The following is an 18,440-nucleotide window of genomic DNA, read 5'->3' on the forward strand; positions in this document are numbered from 1 at the left end:
ATTACTGGTTTTTGCCGGCACAGTTTTCTGATCCATTTTTTTGCATCTATTATTCAGTTTTACATTAGTTATATTGCTCCTTGCAATCAGGTTTTATACACTGCTCAAAAAAATAAAGGGAACACTTAACCAACACAATGTAACTCCAAGTCAATAACACTTCTGTGAAATCTACCTGTCCAGTTATGAAGAAACACTGATTGTGAATCAATTTCTCCTGTTGTTGTGCAAATGGAACAGACAACTGGTAGAAATGATAGGCAATTAGCAACATACCCCCTATAGAGCGGTTCTGCAGGTGGTGACCACAGACCATTTCTCTGTTCTCATTCTTTTTGGCTGTTGTTTTGGTCACTTTTTCATTTTGCCATTGCTCTCACCCCTAGAGGTACAGTAGCATGAGATGGTGTCTACAGTACAACCCACAGAAATTGCTCAGGTAGTGCAGTTCATCCAGGATGGCACATCAGTGCGAGTTGTGGCAAGAAGGGTAGCTGTGTCTGTCAGCACAGTGTCCAGAGCATGGAGCTGATACCAGGAGATGTGGAGGGAGCCATAGGAGGGCAACAACCCAGCAGCAGGACCGCTACCTCCGCCTTTGTGCAAGGAGGAACAGGAGGAGCACTGCCAGAGCCCTGCAAAATGACCTCCAGCAGGCCACAAATGTGCATGTGTCTGCACAAATAGTTAGAAACCGACTCCATTAGGGTGGTATGAGGGCCCGACGTCCACAGATGGGGGTTGTGCTCAGAGCCCAACACCGTGCAGGACGCTTGGCATTTGCCACAGAACACCAGGATTGGCAAAGTCGCCACTGGCGACCTGTGCTCTTCACAGATGAAAGCAGGTTCACACTGAGCACATGTAACAGACGTGACAGAGTCTGCAGACGCCGTGGAGAGCGATCTGCTGCCTGCAACATCCTTCAGCATGACCGGTTTGGCAGTGGGTCAGTAATAGTGTGGGGTGGCATTTCTTTGGAGGGCCGCACAGCCCTCCATGTGCTCGCCAGAGGTAGCCTGACTGCCATTATTTACCAAGATGAGATCCTCAGACCCCTTGTGAGACCATATGCTGGTGCGGTTGGCCCTGGGTTCCTCCTAATGCAGGACAATGCCAGACCTTATGTGGCTGGAGTGTGTCAGCAGTTCCTGCAAGATGAAGGCATTGAAGCTATGGACTGGCCCGCCAGTTCCCCAGACCTGAATCCGATTGAGCACATCTGGGACATCATGTCTCGCTCCATCCACCAACGTCACGTTGCACCACAGACTTTCCAGGAGTTGGCGGATGCTTTAGTCCAGGTCTGGGAGGAGATCCCACAGGATACCATCCGCAACCTCATCAGGAGCATGCCCAGGCGTTGTAGGGAGGTCATACAGGCACGTGGAGACCACACACAATACTGAGCCTCATTTTGACTTGTTTTAAGGACATTACATCAAAGTTGGATCAGCCTGTAGTGTGTTTTTCCACTTTGATTTTGGGGGTGACTCCAAATCCAGACCTCCATTGGTTACTAAATTTGATTTCCATTGATGATTTTTGTGTGATTTTGTTGTCAGCACATTCAACTTTGTACAGAACAAAGTATTCAATGAGAATATTTCATTCATTCAGATCTAGGATGTGTTATTTGAGTGTTCCCTTTATTTTTTTGAGCAGTGTATTTCGGTTAGTAAGTGCTATTTTGTGTGCTAGTGCAATTGACCCCTTACCTTGCTGGGGTTGTCACTTTAGTAGTTATTTACTCCTATGTATTTTAGCTATTCTTGCTCATTATGCAACACTTAGCATGGCAGTACCTTACTTTCTTGATTTTATTTTTATATTTATTCTTTACCTTGCTTTCTTTCCCAAAGAATGCAATATTTAGGCAAAGATCTAGAATTTTATATGAATCCGTTGATCAATCTCTGTAAATTCTACATATGAGAACAGGTAATACAGTATATCAATAGTCATAGAGGATTATATAATATTAAATATTTTAAAACAAAATAACAACTCTATTGTCAATCTAAAAATAAAAATTAAAGTAGATTTACATGTCACAAAATATGCAGCAATAATTCTATGCTGAAAAAAATGCAGATTTTGAGGAGTATTTGTTAGGCACTATTGGCAGAATTTCACTGAAAATTAAAGTCTATGTTAAAATTTCACCTAGTAATAATTAGACTTGATAGGTCTCACCCCTCAGACACCTTTTCCCTTCACTTCACCCTTTTTTCATCCCCAACCCTTTATTTGTTTGTCCCCCCTTATAACTCCTTTAATTACATGTTTATATTAATGTTTGTGTTATGTACCATTTTTGTAATATGTTAAAATCCTTAACAAAAATCTATTGTTTAAAAAAAAAATTCACAACACATATAGAAAACTCTTGGAAAAGTATTTCTGCAACATAATAAATCTGCTTTCAAATTTAGATAACAGAAGACCATTCACAGAATCCACAATAAGGGAATACTCTCCACCAGGAGCAGACTATCACAAAGATGTTGGAGAATGTGGATTTCATTAACATATATTTCAATAATAATGACAATTATCTTGTCTCAGTGAATCTCAATGAATCTCAAAGATTCCCATAATCTTTGTGGAATTATATCGCTGAAGAATATTCATTTTTGTCTTCAATTCCATGATTGGTCTCCTGGTATCTTTTATTCACTGGTGCCCTACAAAAATATACAGATGTAAATCTCCCCTTAGAGAGTTTAGACAATCACTATAAGTGCTACTCAGTGGAGGAATTAGAGTCTGATGGGCCCTGGTGCAAGACTTGGACCGGGTACCCTCCTTCCTGATATATATGTCCCTCATCCTGGTATATATATAAGCCCTCCATCCTGGTATATATATATATATATATATATATATATATATATCCCATCATTGTATATGCACTGTGTGCAGAATTATTAGGCAAGTTGTATTTTAGAGGATTATTTTTATTATTGATCAACAACTATGTTCTCAATCAACCCAAAAGACTCATAAATATCCAAGCTTAATATTTTTGGAAGTTGGAGTGTTTTTTTTTTAGATTTGGCTATCTTAGGAGGATATCTGTTTGTGCAGGTAACTATTACTGTGCAGAATTATTAGGCAACTTAATAAAAACCAAATATAATCCCGTCTCACTTGTTTATTTTCCCCAGGTAAACCAATATCAGTGCACAAAATTTAGAAATAAACATTTCTGACATGCAAAAACAAAAAACAAAATTAGTGATCAATATAGCCACCTTTCTTTATGATGACACTCAACAGCCTTCCATCCATAGATTCTGTCAGTTGTTTGATCTGTTTCCGATCAACATTGCGTGCAGCAGCCACCACAGCCTCCCAGACACTGTTCCGAGAGGTGTACTGTTTTCCCTCCCTGTAGATCTCACATTTTATGATGGACCACAGGTTCTATATGGGGTTCAGATCAGGTGAACAAGGGGGCCATGTCATTATTTTTTCTTCTTTTAGACCTTTACTGGCCAGCCACGCTGTGGAGTAGTTGGATGCATGTGATGGAGCATTGTCCTGCATGAAAATCATGTTTTTGTTGAACAATACCGACTTCTTCCTGTACCACTGCTTGAAGAAGTTGTCTTCCAGAAACTGGCAGTAGGTCTGAGAGTTGAGCTTCACTCCATCCTCATCCCGAAAAGGTCCCACAAGTTCATCTTTGATGATACCAGCCCATACCAGTACCCCACCTCCACCTTGCTGGCGTCTGAGCCGGAGTGGAGCTCTCTGCCCTTTACTGATCCAGCCTCTGGCCCATCCATCTGGCCCATCAAGAGTCACTCTCATTTCATCAGTCCATAAAACCTTTGAAAATCAGTCTTAAGATATTTCTTTGCCCATTCTTGACGTTTTATCTTATGTTTCTTGTTCAAAGGTGGTCGTTTTTCAGCCTTCCTTACCTTGGCCATGTCCCTGAGTATCGCACACCTTGTGCTTTTGATACTCCAGTAACGCTGCAGCTCTGAAATATGGCAAAACTGGTGGAGAATGGCATCTTGGCAGCTATACGCTTGATTTTCCTCAATTTATGGGCAGTTATTTTGCGCCTTTTTTTGGCAAAAACACGCTTCTTGCGACCCTGTTGGCTATTTGCCATGAAACGCTTGATTGTTCAGTGATCACGCTTCAAAAGTTTGGAAATTTCAAGACTGCTGCATCCCTCTGCAAGACATCTCACAATTTTGGACTTTTCAGAGCCTGTCAAATCTCTTTTCTGACCCATTTTGCCAAAGGAAAGGAAGTAGCCTAATAATTAAGCACACCTTATATAGGGTGTTCATGTCATTAGTCAACACCCCTCCTCATTACAGAGATGCACATCACCAGATTTACTTAATTGGTAGTTGGCTCTCAAGCCTATGCAGCTTGGAGTAGGGCAACATGTATAAAAAGTATCATGTGATCAAAATACTCATTTGCCTAATAATTCTGCACACAGTGTATGTCCCTCATCCTGGCCTCATCATGGTATATATATATATCTCCCATCCTGATATACTGTATATTTCCCTTATTATGGTCTCATCATAGTATATATATCCCCCATCCTTGTATATATGTCCCTCATCTTGACTCCATCCTGGTATATATTGAATTTTTCAGACCATAACATGCACTTTTTTTCCCCTGAATTTGAGAGGAAAATGGCGGGTGCGTCTCATGGGCCGAACGTAACTTATTGGTGGTGCGATGGTGGTGGAGCGGGATTGCAGGGCCCTCCGTTCCCTACATCCATCAGGAAGGCGGCGGCTTTGGCGGCAGCAGAAAAAGAGGTGAGGTGTGCCGGTATCTGGCTGGGGGCCGGGGCCTGGCCTGGTACCAGGGCCAGTGTCTTGCTGTGAGCAGCTTTGCGGTGGCCGTGGCCATGTTCCTGAAGCTGTGATCTACAGGAAAATGGCGCTCAGCCACGCCGGTGGCCATTTTCCTGTAGATCACAGCTTCAAAAAGATGGCTGTGGGCATTGGAAGCCCCAGGCCTCCAACACCAGGCACCAGGCCCCCAGCCCCAGGCCCCCAGCACCAGTCACCCAGGGCCCCAGCACCAGGCACCAGGCCCCCAGCCCCAGGCACCATTCCCCCAGCCTCAGCCACCAGGCCCCCAGTGCCAGGCACCAGACCCCCAGCACCAGACCCTCAGCACCAGGCACCAGGACCCCAGGCACCAGGCCCCCAGGCACCAGGCTGCCAGCCCCAGCACCAGGCCCCCAGCGCAAGGCACCATGCCCCCAGTACCAGGCCCCCAGGCACCAGGCCCCCATCCCCAGGCACCAGGACCCCAGCCCCAGTGATGAGACCCCCAGCGCCAGGCACCAGGCCCTCAGTCCCAGGTTCTAGGCCCCAAGCCCCAGGTACCAGGCCCCCAGTGCCAGGTCACCAGCACCAGGCACCAGGCCCCCAGACCCAGGACCAGGCCCCCAGTCCCAGGCAGCAGACCCCCAGAGCCAGGCACCCAGCACCAGGCACCCAGCACCAGGTGCCTAGCACCAGGTTCCCAGAACCAGGCCACCAGAACAAGGCCCCCAGGCACCAAGCCCCCAGGTACTAGGCCCTCAGCCTCAGGTACCAGGCCCCCAGTGCCAGGCACTTGGCCACCAGTCCCAGTTACCAGGCCCCCAGCCCCAGGAACCAGGCCCCCAGCACCAGGGCCCCAGCACCAGTCCCCCAGGCACCAAGCACCAGGCCCCCAGCACCAGGCACCCAACACCAGGCCCCTAGTGCCAGGCCCCCAGCACCAGGTCCTGAGGAAATGAATGGAGTGCCCTGCAATCCTGTTTCACCACCACCGCAACTCCCCACTGCTGGAGCACCGGCTTCTCGCATCTAGTGTCCGCAGCATTCCTCCACTTCCGCCAGCTTCCTGAAGGATCCTGCCTCCTGTGACCTCCACTACACCGCCCCCCCAGGTAAGATACCTATTCAGACTATAAGACAGACCCCCATTTTATAAAAAAAATTTTTTTCCTATTTTCCACCCCCAAATTTGGGGTGCGTCTTATGGTCTGGTGCGTCTTATAGTCCGAAAAATACGGTATACATCCTATCCTGGTATATATGTCCCTTATCCTGGGCCCCATCCTGGTATATATGAAGCGCCCCTGGGCCTGTGTCGCGCTGCGTTGCGCATGCGGGAGCTTACCCGGAGCCGGATCTCTTGAGGGTTGTAGTCTCGTGGCGGTGATCCGGTCCGTGCCCAGGGAGTCAGACTAAGTGGCGCTGTATTAGCGGTAGATGTTGGACGACTACGCCACCCGTTGAGTACAGCTAAGGAGCTGCTGCTGCAGGGCAGACCGCTGAGGCCGGTGGTAGGATTGTGCAGCGTGATAGTATAACCCCCAACGGGAGGGGTATGGCCTCAGGGCAGCCAACGTGGATGATGGGGGTAGCAGGAACCACTCAGAGACGGTACGGTGTAGTTCAGGGTCTTTACTGGTGACAACGATAGACCCTCCCGGAGTATTGGCTAGCGATTGGGGCCTGGTCAGTCCTTGAGCAGATGGGATCTCCCCTGGCCAGGCGGAGTTGTAGGCCTCCCAAACTAACGATACTCTTCTGGCTACCTTGCTAGAAGCGGGTATAAGTAGCCCACGTCCCTGAGTGTACCGTGTGGTGCTCACCCGTATGGCCGGTGACTCGGGGCCTTCTAGTAGCTTCCGCTCCACGACGGCGGTGCTGGTCCCACGCGTGTGACCGTGCCTTCGGGTTTCTGGGCCAGAGGACCTGCAATCCCCTGCCGGTCGGTTTCTGCTGCTGGATAGGAGTTAGTCCCCACAGCCTCGGACTCCGGGTCCGGTGATAACTTCTCAGTCAGGGCGAGCTCTGCAGCTGCCAGCCCCTGACTCCTTGTAGCACTGCTCCCACAGAGCTCCTGATGTTCTTTCCTATATCTGCTTCTCTTCTCTGTCTCTACTTCTGGCATGGCCCAGGAGCTGGGCCCAGCCGGAGCCACAGCTCCCTGTCAGCCCTCCTGGCTGAACTCTCCCTCTCAACTCTCTAACCCTGCCTCAGCCCCAGGTTTATATAGGGGAAGTTCTTCCCCTCCCAGGACTGGGCAGGAGGTGTGGCATGCCTAGGATCCCTGACTAAGAGACCTCCCACCTGCTCTCAGACATAACATTGCCGTTACTGTGGAAACCAGACCCCTGGGGTGCCACATTCCCCCCTAGTGAAATTTAGTACTCCGGGACTAAACATATTTTTAGAAAAACATAACAAGGTATAATAAACAAGGTATGATCCCGAAGCGCTCTGACAAGCGGTAACGATGCTACCGCCGATCAGAACCCATTTCCCACACTGTCATGCAAATGACAGCATGGAAAACCACAGATGGTTGATTCGGGCTCAGCGGGTTTTGAGTAAAAATGCTCGGGGGGTCTGAACACGAATCCAAATGTGCAATGTGCATGCCGAATTTGAGATTGGCGAACGTTTTCCAAACAAGTTCACTCATCTCTAATCACGACCATAAACAGAGCTTTAAGGCGCTGTTGAACCTCCTTCACCAACAGCAGTTGCGGCATCACCTATTTCAGAGATGAATGCAGAAGAAGCAAATCTACCCGTGAAAGATCTTTATGCTGGAAATCGACTCCCCTGTTTATTGATGACATCACCACCCTCCTCCTTTAATGACATCATCTCTTCATTTCCCCGATCCGGTTCGTAAGTCCTGTCGACCACACAATCATCATTCCTGATATGGGTGACAGTTGTCTCACTGTGGGTATTGTCCTGAGTTCCTTGCCCCACCTCCTGATTTTCAACTGTAGATATGCCCTGGTCAAAGGGCCACTAACATTTCAGCTGCTACTGCCAGTACTCTTACCCCCGTGCCTGCCAGTGCCACTACTTCTACTAGGACTACCAACACACCTAGGCGTTTGAGTCTTGTCCTTCACCTCCTCTGCCACTATCTCACCCTAGTCCAAACGCTCACTGTTTTCATCCAATAAATCAGCTGGAAAAAGTTGTTGTGAAACAACTTTTTTAGCATGTAAAGTGGTGTGTCTTAGGGTATTATGAGTGAGAAAAGACAGATGTAATTGACAGAGTTGAAAGTCAAATAACTGTTACGAAGGAGGAGCAAGAGTGTACAGAACAATGACGCAAATTGATGGTGTCACTGTCAGTGGTACCATCATTCTGCTGTGACTAAGTCAAATGATGTACCATACAGTCAATAACGTCCTCCACTTTTTCACTAGTACGTTTTACAGAGAAGTAGAATCAATGTGACTTGAGTTTGGTAGTATTTTTGCCAACTAATATCATTGGTGATGATGCTGATACTTGTGGCTCCTACATTCCTATTGCCAGATGCAATATTATTGGATTTTTCCTTTTTACGTTACCCTATTTATAGTCTTTTTTACACTAGTTATTTTTTACTACACTCTTGAATTTACTTTTGCTGTTGTTCTGGACTACAATTCCACTCCACAATTACATGACACATCAAAAACACAACAGTGGGAACAGGCCTCAGTGTTAGTGTGGCATTTACATACATCAGATTTGACAAAAAATCTGTAGTTTGTGACACATACATTTTGTGAGGCGGACAGTCCCACAATTAAATGTCTATGTTTTTTTTACTTCTCTTGTATTTTTTTAACACAATTCTCCCCCTTCCCAAAAAGGCACAGAGCAATGACTGAAATCGTACCGGTGCCACCCCTGTGACTGAAAGAGCAAGCCTGTCGGGAGGAATAAAGCTCATTTCCTCCAGGCAGCGGGGCTCTCAGTGTGGTGGCTACACAGTGTCAGAACGCTATTAACCTGCAGATTAACTCCATATCTGCAGATTAATAGCATCATTTTACATGACACGGATTTGCATAGAATTGATTCATTCATCTCAAATAATTATTTCAATGTCTAAATATGTGAGCTATTCTTCAGTATAGAAAATATATTTTTTTAAATAAAGAATCATTTTAACATAAGAAAATAAAAATGTTAGAGCTAAGTAGAATTAAACAAAATTCTACTCTCCTTTTGCAGGTTGTCATAACTTCTGGCTGGATAATATCAGTCTAGCTTTCAAGCCCTGAGTTATTCCTGTGTACCTGGCTGATAAAAACTCATTCTAATGCTAAACGGGTAAAATTCTGGCTTAGTGATTGTGCAATTAACAGATTTATGACTGCTATAACAAAGCTTGAGAGTGCCAAGGAGGGTTGCATTTTAGCTGCTGAATATTCAAATGAATTTTAATAAGGTTTAGCGAACCACCCCTGCAATTTGCAGCCAAAAAAAGTTCATTTACTTGGCTGCGATAAGGTTAATTCCTCTTTGTCTCACACCTAGATTTGTCTGGATTCTTTTCTTCTGGAATCTCTTGAAAGTCTAACAAATGCTTCAGCAACTTCTATTACATAGATGATTACCTTCAGTTGTTTTCCTTACGCTAAGTCACTCTCCTCCATCACCAGGCATTTTCTCGGCTAATCTTGCTGTTCCAAAGCGAAGTAAATTTTTCTTTAAGGTCATGTGATCCTCCATCTACAGTTCAGATTCCTTTGTATTTTTAGTGGCTCTAAAATGATACATTTGGAAGACATTGTGATCCCTGACAATGGAGTTATCGAGGTAACATCTCTTGAAGAATAATTGTATTTTGAAACATTATTTTTGATGGTTTATAAATCTGTCATGCTATAACTCAAAATTGGACCTTTTTTTCTCCTCTGCCTCGATGCAACTTTTTTTGCCTCTTAGAGAATAATACAACTCTCCTCTTGTAGATTTTTCTATTAGGAACATCTCAAATTTACTGTTCTTCCTAGAGATTTTATAATTATATCTTAGATACCTACAGAGATAAAAAAAATAATAATTATTCTCTGTAATTGTTATCTCTCAGAGTTCAATAACATGCACATTCATAATGCATTCATTATGTTTTCTTTATTTGTTAATGGCAGATATGATTGCCAAAATTGGACTTGAGAAGGCATTTATCCCCCAATGTAGGAAAAATGACAAACATTTTATAGGAGTTATTGCCAGTAACGTAACTTGAAACTCTTAGGGACTAATTCAAGACCTTCAACAGGGCACACAAATATCATAGGTCATTAATAGAATTGGTTTTCTCATATTAGCCAAATGGACATTTTGGTCCCCCCTAAGAAAAAGTACAAACAGAGCTAGAACCTTATTGGGATTGCAACTGCTGCACTTATATATGTGCCCCTGGTCATTGCCCTCCACTGCATCAACACTGAGGATTTATAGGTTAGACTTGAAGGACGTGTGCCTTTTTACAATATTTTCAACTTTGTAACTACAGGTGTTGATATTTAAAATGAGGGTATCTATAGAAGGGTCAAAACACTGGCGGCCACAGACAGAAGAGCCCTTTGCACTCCAGTAGCTACTCATAATGCACAATTTCACATACTTGGAGGTATGAATGGGCCCACTTACCTCTGCGGCTTCTGTCTTTCACCAATGATACGTCCACCCCTGGTTCATATGGAAGTAGCACATATTATCAATCTGTGGTGATACGCATACCTTCTGCTAATTATTCATGGAGAACATATTCTACACATTTTGCTAATGGCATCTTTTGATGTATCTTGGATTGATTTTTGATTACTATTTGGTCACTTTCAGTACTTTAGCTTAGAGATTGGAAGATACATTTCCCCAATAAATACAGTTTTGCAATGATTGCATAAGTATGTACAGTTGATCATTATTTGTGTCATTTTCTACTTTAGAATTTTTTAAATATATTTTTATTCGTTTTTTTTGGGTGTTACATATTTGTATTTTTGTATAACTATAGCCACATTTGCAAAGAATGTTTGGAAACAGATTCTCTTCTGCTGCTGTATCTTGCCTCAATGTATTCTTTTATTCTTCAGTTTAGCTCTTTAGTTTTTATTTATTAATTTTTTAATCACTGTTTTCACTTTGACCCCAATGAAATGATCTATCTGTGTACACAACTGGATTTTTTCACAAATCACTTTCTCTGTTTTCTCAAATATTCATCTCTTGATTAGGGTTTATCAATATTTAGAATATGTAACTGCTGATAAATAAGTATACAAACAAGTTTGGTATTGAATAGAATTTGTAAGGTATCAGTTATGGCTATTGAATATATATGACTAAGGCAACTTACTATTCAGGCATTTACTGTAGACACTACTGCTGTGAGTGCTCAATGAACTGGGGAAAGGTGGGAATGTTGAATTTTAGCATAAATCTTAAATTAAATTCACCATCAAAAAATGACCTAATGGCCAAATCAAATTTTTATTTCCAACTTCTCTCAATTTTTTTATTTTATTTTATTTTATTTTCAATGTCACTGTTAATTTTATTTCACAATCTATGGCCCCAATTCATCATTGCCTTTGCACCTGTTTTTTGTCGTCTTTTTTTGTTGGCACCCAATTCATTATTACTGTATTTTTTGGATTATAACACACACTTATATAAGATGCATAAGAAGTGCATCTTATAATCTGAATGTAGCTTCCGGTGGGTGGGGGCGGCAGTGGTGGAGCAGGGTCCCAGGATGAACTGTCGCTGTTGCAGGAAGCTGGCGGATGCGGTAGGAGGAGTGGGCCGATGCTGCGGGCCCCAGGCAAGTGTAAGGGGGAGTTAGGCAGTGCAAGGCTGCGTCGGGTCCTGAGCTTTCAGAAAATGTTGGGAGTCCCCACACTTCCCATTTGTTTCACTGCAGTGGACTTTGAGAAAATGGCCGCTGGAGGCGGCACATGTGGAGATTGAGATCTCGGCTCCTGAGATCTCGTCTACTGCATTCGTGAGGATCATCTTCTCTTCCTTGTGTGAGGGGTGGTAGTTGTGGCGAGGGGCTGTTGTATTCCCAGACCCTAGCTTCATACAAATAAAAGATAGTGTCCCATCTGCCATGTGGTCTGGGTGTAGTGTATTACACTCACTTGTATAGCTTCTGCTGGGTCCACGATCCCAGATCCGAATGACACCACACAGTCAATGACAGACTCTGTTTTTTTTTTCAATAATCCAACTTTATTAAACAACTTCACAGTTTCCATAGCAGATTCAGAACAGCATGTATTCAAATGCTTATCCTGAGCTCTTCCTTCATCTTCTGGTGCCCTAGGCCCCTGAGTTACTATTCCTGTCATCACAGCTCTCTTGTTTCTTGACCCACTCTTCTGCTGGTTCAGCATACCATCCAGCTCGCTTAGGGAGGTAAAAAAGGCATCCACCTCCATGCCTTATTCAGGCCATAGGCTCCAGATTTCCTGGAAGTTATCACTGAACAAAGTTGCGGTCATCCGCATGCTTCCTCTCCTTTCCGTAAATGTGCTTCTCGTACTTCTCCAGGCCCCCTGGCCTAATCTGCTTCTCCTCAGATCTTTCCTCTCCAGCATGCTTTTAAATGTTGCAATTATCACTACTTAACACTATCTGAACTACACCAGCAAGTATTCCTTCTATTTATCACTTCACTTCCCCTCCTATCTGGGAAATCCCCTTACCTAATAACTATAACTTTACCTATTACTTACTCTACAGTGCCCCCCTACTGCACTACTGTTCCTAACTAACCTTATCTCAATCCTAATATCCTATAATTTCCCTATGTTATTACATCATAAAACATATTTTTATTATTCAACATTACTGTACATAACACCACAATAGAAATCCGGTCATTACTCACATAACACAACTACTGTTTTATCAGAAAGAGATGAAGAGCATGCTCAGGCACCAACACACCGCTACACTTGACCGATTTTGTGCTTTGATCTTTTAGGGGCGTCTATCTATGGATTGCTAAGTATTGTACTTTACCTGTTATGCCCTCCATTTACATGGATCATCTTATCTGACTGTGATATGTTGTATATTGGCTTCTGCACTTTATCTTACTGTCAATTTCTGCTCAGTTTATATAGAATCTTGTATCAAGAGCGTATTATCACTTTATATCTTATTGGTATTGCTTTATTTATCTAATTGTCTTATTTTGGGTGAAGGCAGAACATCTGCCATTGTTTATAATTGGTAACAGTTTGGAAACTTAGCACATTGCTCCTATGTATTTTGTACATTAGTTTCATATATGATTGGGCCTTGGTGAGATTTCCATCTCAGCCCAGTTCGTCTGTTCTTGGGTTTGTACCTTATGGTTTTTTAATGTTTTTAATGATTTTTTATATGGTTTTGTGTGTTATATACTCAATAAAGAATATTTGTTCTTATTTCGGTGATCCCTGTATATGCATACTCTTTTTTTCTTCTTTATATTGCCCTTTTTGGTATGTAATAGGCTGGATCCCGTTTAAAATTTGGTGGTGTCCACTACTTTAAATGCTTTACCCAGTGGCTTAAAAAAACACGAAAATGATAACTCTTGGCCGACTGTATATTTCAAATGCCATAAAAATGGGGTAATTTTCACTCTGTCCACTGAGCCTAATCTTAGACTATCCAAGGCTGTCAGCAGTCATCTTGCTACCATCACAGACAGGATCAAAATGACAGGTAACAGCTATATACAGATAACACAGGATCCACTCTTGATAAAGGTGATATTGACAGTTTACTTCCTCACCTTCTGTGCATAATGACCACTGCACTGATCATGGAGTATATTGCTACCTATGGTCCATGCGGTTGCTGTAAGCCATAGCTCTAAATGCTTTATAGCTCACTCAATAACCATGAATATATAGTAGAATGAAAAAAATACAATTAGTTAAAAACAGATAAGAAAAAAAGAATACATATCACTATCTGGTTTTAATAAATGTAAAACCAATATAAGTGATAGGTTTCCTTAAGAAGAGATCATATCTAAATTATAATATTCTATTCTGAGAAATTAGAATCCTTAAAGAGGACCTATCACCTCCACACATATTATGGTATATTACAGAAAGGAGACTGTAGATATAAATAAACATGAAATAAATTACCTTTGGAAGAATTACTTGCGTTATGAAATAAGAGAATCACAGTTATGGGAGCGGCCATCTTGGGATTGGCAGCTCAGCGTGCTGTGTTCTGAGACACGCCCCCTGATGCTGGTTGCTAGGCAGCGCCTCTGGTCAGCAGCGTAGTGACGCTAAGAGCTCATTTATCAAATGGTCATAATAGAAAGGGGGACAATGTATATAAAGGGGTCTCCTGTCTATATATACTGTGTGTAGAGCCAGAGAGAAGGCTACAGAGTAACCACAGCGTGTATCCCCCATATGTGCTAATAAAAATCCACATTTACATCTCCTGGCTAAAAATGGAGCAAGTTGAATAATAGAGTTGAAGCAGTGATCCAGTGGAAATAAGTGAGAAAGGCCGACTTTACCCATCCAGATCAGATGGGGGAGTAAAGTCTGTATCACTTATTTCAGTGAAGTGCTGCTTCCATTCTATTTTTTCCTAATTTGAAGGTTTTTGGCTGGCTGCTGATATTTTTCCATATATCTCTCTACATCTATAGCAAAAAAATGTCAGGCAGCTCTCCAAAAGTTCTTTGAAAAATTATTAGCCCATTGTGGCGGTGTTCACTGTTTGTTGAAGGTTGTCCGTAACCGAAATGTCGCCACGCCGGGCTAATAAAGTTCATATTTTTTCAAAGAACTTTTGGAGAGCTGCCTGACATTTTTTTGCTATACTGTCTATACTTATGGATATCTGTTTGGGGGCCTTGCACCTGATATTTTGAAGATATGGTGCTGTTCCAATTTTGACTCTCTCTCTATCTATAGATTTATATATATCGCAACTTTATGTAACTGCACATTATGGTTGAGCCCCTCTGTCTATATAACACACGTATAGACATTATATATATAGCACTCTCTCTTGCTATATATAAAAATGTATGTGTACACAAATATACCTGTGTAATATATACAGTAGTATATATATTACACAGGTATACTCACATCTCTCTCTATGACATACACAAACATATATATATATGCGTGTGTGTGTATATATATATATCTCAAGAGAGCGCTACATATACAGTAAATGTATTATGTATGCGTGTGTATATATAAATATATATATATATATATATATATATATATATATATATATATATATACAGTACAGACCAAAAGTTTGGACAGACCTTCTCATTTAAAGATTTTTCTGTATTTTCATGACTATGAAAATTGTACATTCACACTGAAGGCATCAAAACTATGAATTAACACATGTGGAATTATATACTTAACAAAAAAGTGTGAAACAACTGAAAATATGTCTTATATTCTAGGTTCTTCAAAGTAGCCACCTTTTGCTTTGATGACTGCTTTGCACACTCTTGGCATTCTCTTGATGAGCTTCAAGACGAAGTCACCGGATATGGTCTTCCAACAATCTTGAAGGAGTTCCCAGAGATGCTTAGCACTTGTTGACCCTTTTGCCTTCACTCTGCGGTCCTGCTCACCCCAAACCATCTCTATTGGGTTCAGGTCTGGTGACTGTGGAGGCCAGGTCATCTGGCATAGCACCCCATCACTCTCCTTCTTGGTCAAATAGCCCTTACACAGCCTGGAGGTGTGTTTGGGGTCATTGTCCTGTTGAAAAATAAATGATTGTCCAACTAAACGCGAACCGGATGGAATAGCATGCCGCTGCAAGATGCTGTGGTAGCCATGCTGGTTCAGTATGCCTTCAATTTTGAATAAATCCCCAACAGTGTCACCAGCAAAGCACCCCCACACCATCACACCTCCTCCTCCATGCTTCACAGTGGGAACCAGGCATGTAGAGTCCATCCGTTCACCTTTTTCTGCTTCGCACAAAGACACGGTGGTTGGAACCAAAGATCTCAAATTTGGACTCACCAGACCAAAGCACAGATTTCCACTGGTCTAATGCCCATTCCTTGTGTTCTTTATCCCAAACAAGTCTCTTCTGCTTGTTGCCTGTCCTTAGCAGTGGTTTCCTAGCAGCTATTTTACCATGAAGGCCTGCTGCACAAAGTCTCCTCTTAACAGTTGTTGTAGAGATGTGTCTGTTGCTAGAACTCTGTGTGGCATTGACCTGGTCTCTAATCTGAGCTGCTGTTAACCTGCGATTTCTGAGGTTGGGGACTCGGATAACTTATCCTCAGAAACAGAGGTGACTCTTGGTCTTCCTTTCCTGGGGCGGTCCTCATGTGAGCCAGTTTCTTTATAGCGCTTGATGGTTTTTGCAACTGCACTTTGGAACACTTTCAAAGTTTGCCCAATTTTTCGGACTGACTGACCTTCATTTCTTAAAGTAATGATGGCCACTCGTTTTTCTTTACTTAGCTGCTTTTTTCTTGCCATAATACAAATTCTAACAGTCTATTCAGTAGGACTATCAGCTGTGTATCCACCTGGCTTCTGCACAACACAACTGATGGTCCCAACCCCATTTATAAGGCAAGAAATCCCACTTATTAATCCTGACAGGGGACACCTGTGAAGCAAAATGTGGCTACTTTAAAAAACCTAGAATATAAGACATATTTTCAGTTGTTTCACACTTTTTTGTTAAGTATATAATTCCACATGTGTTAATTCATAGTGTTGATGCCTTCAGTGTGAATGTACAATTTTCATAGTCATGAAAATACAGAAAAATCTTTAAATGAAGAAGGTGTGTCCAAACTTTTGGTCTGTACTGTATACAGTGCCTACAAGTAGTATTCAACCCCCTGCAGATTTAGCTGGTTTGAAAAGATGCAAATAAGTTAGAGCCTTCAAACTGCAAACGAGAGTAGGTTTTATGAACAGAAGCATAAATCTTACAAACCAAAAAGTTATGTTGCTCAGTTGAATTTTATTAAATTTTAAACATAAAAGTATGGGTCAATTATTATACAACCCCTATGTTTAATATTTTGTGGAATAACCCTTGTTTGCAATTACAGCTAATAATCGTCTTTTACAGTTATATGAAAAAGTTTGGGCACCCCTATTAATCTTAAGCTTAATGTTTTCTAAAAATTGGTGTTTTTGCAACAGCTATTTCAGTTTGATATATGTAATAACTGTTGGACACAGTAATGTTTCTGCCTTGAAATGAGGTTTATTGTACTAACAGAAAATGTGCAATCTGCATTCAAACAAAATTTGACAGGTGCATAAGTATGGGCACCTCACCAGAAAAGTGACATTAATATTTAGTAGATCCTCCTTTTGCAAAAATAACAGCCTCTAGTCGCTTCCTGTAGCTTTTAATGATTTCCTGGATCCTGGATGAAGGTATTTTTGACCATTCCTCTTTACAAAACAATTCCAGTTCAGTTAAGTTTGATGGTCACCGAGCATGGACAGCCTTCTTCAAATGATCCCACAGATGTTCAATGATATTCAGGTCTGGGGACTGGGATGGCCATTCCAGAACATTGTTATTGTTCCTCTGCATGAATGCCTGAGTAGATTTGGAGCGGTGTTTTGGATCATTGTCTTGCTGAAAGATCCATCCCCTGCGTAACTTCAACTTTGTCACTGATTCTTGAACATTATTGTCAAGAATCTGCTGATAATGAGTGGAATCCATGCGTCCCTCGACTTTAACAAGATTCCCGGTGACGGCATTGGCAACACAGCCCCAAAGCATGATGGAACCTCCACCAAATTTTACTGTGGGTAGCAAGTGTTTTTCTTGGAATGCTGTGTTTTTTTTGCCACCATGCATAACACCTTTTTGTGTGACCAAACAACTCAGTCTTGGTTTCATCAGTCCACAGGACCTTCTTCCAAAAAGAAATTGGCTTCTCCAAATGTGCTTTTGCATACCTCAGCCGACTCTGTTTGTGGCGTGCTTGCAGAAACGGCTTCTTTTGCATTACTCTCCCATACAACTTCTCCTTGTGCAAAGTGCGTTGTATAGTTGACCGATGCACAGTGACACCAACTGCAGCAAGTTGATGCTGCAGCTCTCTGGAGGTGGTCTGAGGATTGTCCTTGACTGATCTCACTATTCTTCTTCTCTGCCTTTCTGATGTTTTTCTTGGCCTGCCACTTCTGGCCTTAACAAGAACTGTCCCTGTGTTCTTCCATTTCCTTACTATGTTCCTCACAGTGGAAACTGACAGGTTAAATCGCTGAGACAGCTTTTTGTATCCTTCCCCTGAACAACTATGTTGAATAATCTTTGTTTTCAGATCATTTGACAGTTGTTTTGAGGAGCCCATGATGCCACTCTTCAGAGGAGATTCAAACAGGAGAACAACTTGCAAGTGGCCACTTTAAGTAGCTTTTCTCATGATTGCATACACCTGGCTATGAAGTTCAAAGCTCAATGAGGTTACAAAACCAAAAAAAGTGCTTTAGTAAATCAGTAAAAAGTAGGTAGGAGTATTTGAAACAAGAAAATGATAAGGGTGCCCATACTTATGCACCTGTCAAATTTAGTTTGAATGCAGATTGCACATTTTCTGTTAGTACAGTAAAC

Source organism: Phyllobates terribilis, unplaced genomic scaffold (assembly GCF_046119375.1).
Source record: "Phyllobates terribilis strain yellow unplaced genomic scaffold, ASM4611937v1 Scaffold_3__8_contigs__length_932513732, whole genome shotgun sequence".
Taxonomy (NCBI): Eukaryota; Metazoa; Chordata; class Amphibia; order Anura; family Dendrobatidae; genus Phyllobates; species Phyllobates terribilis.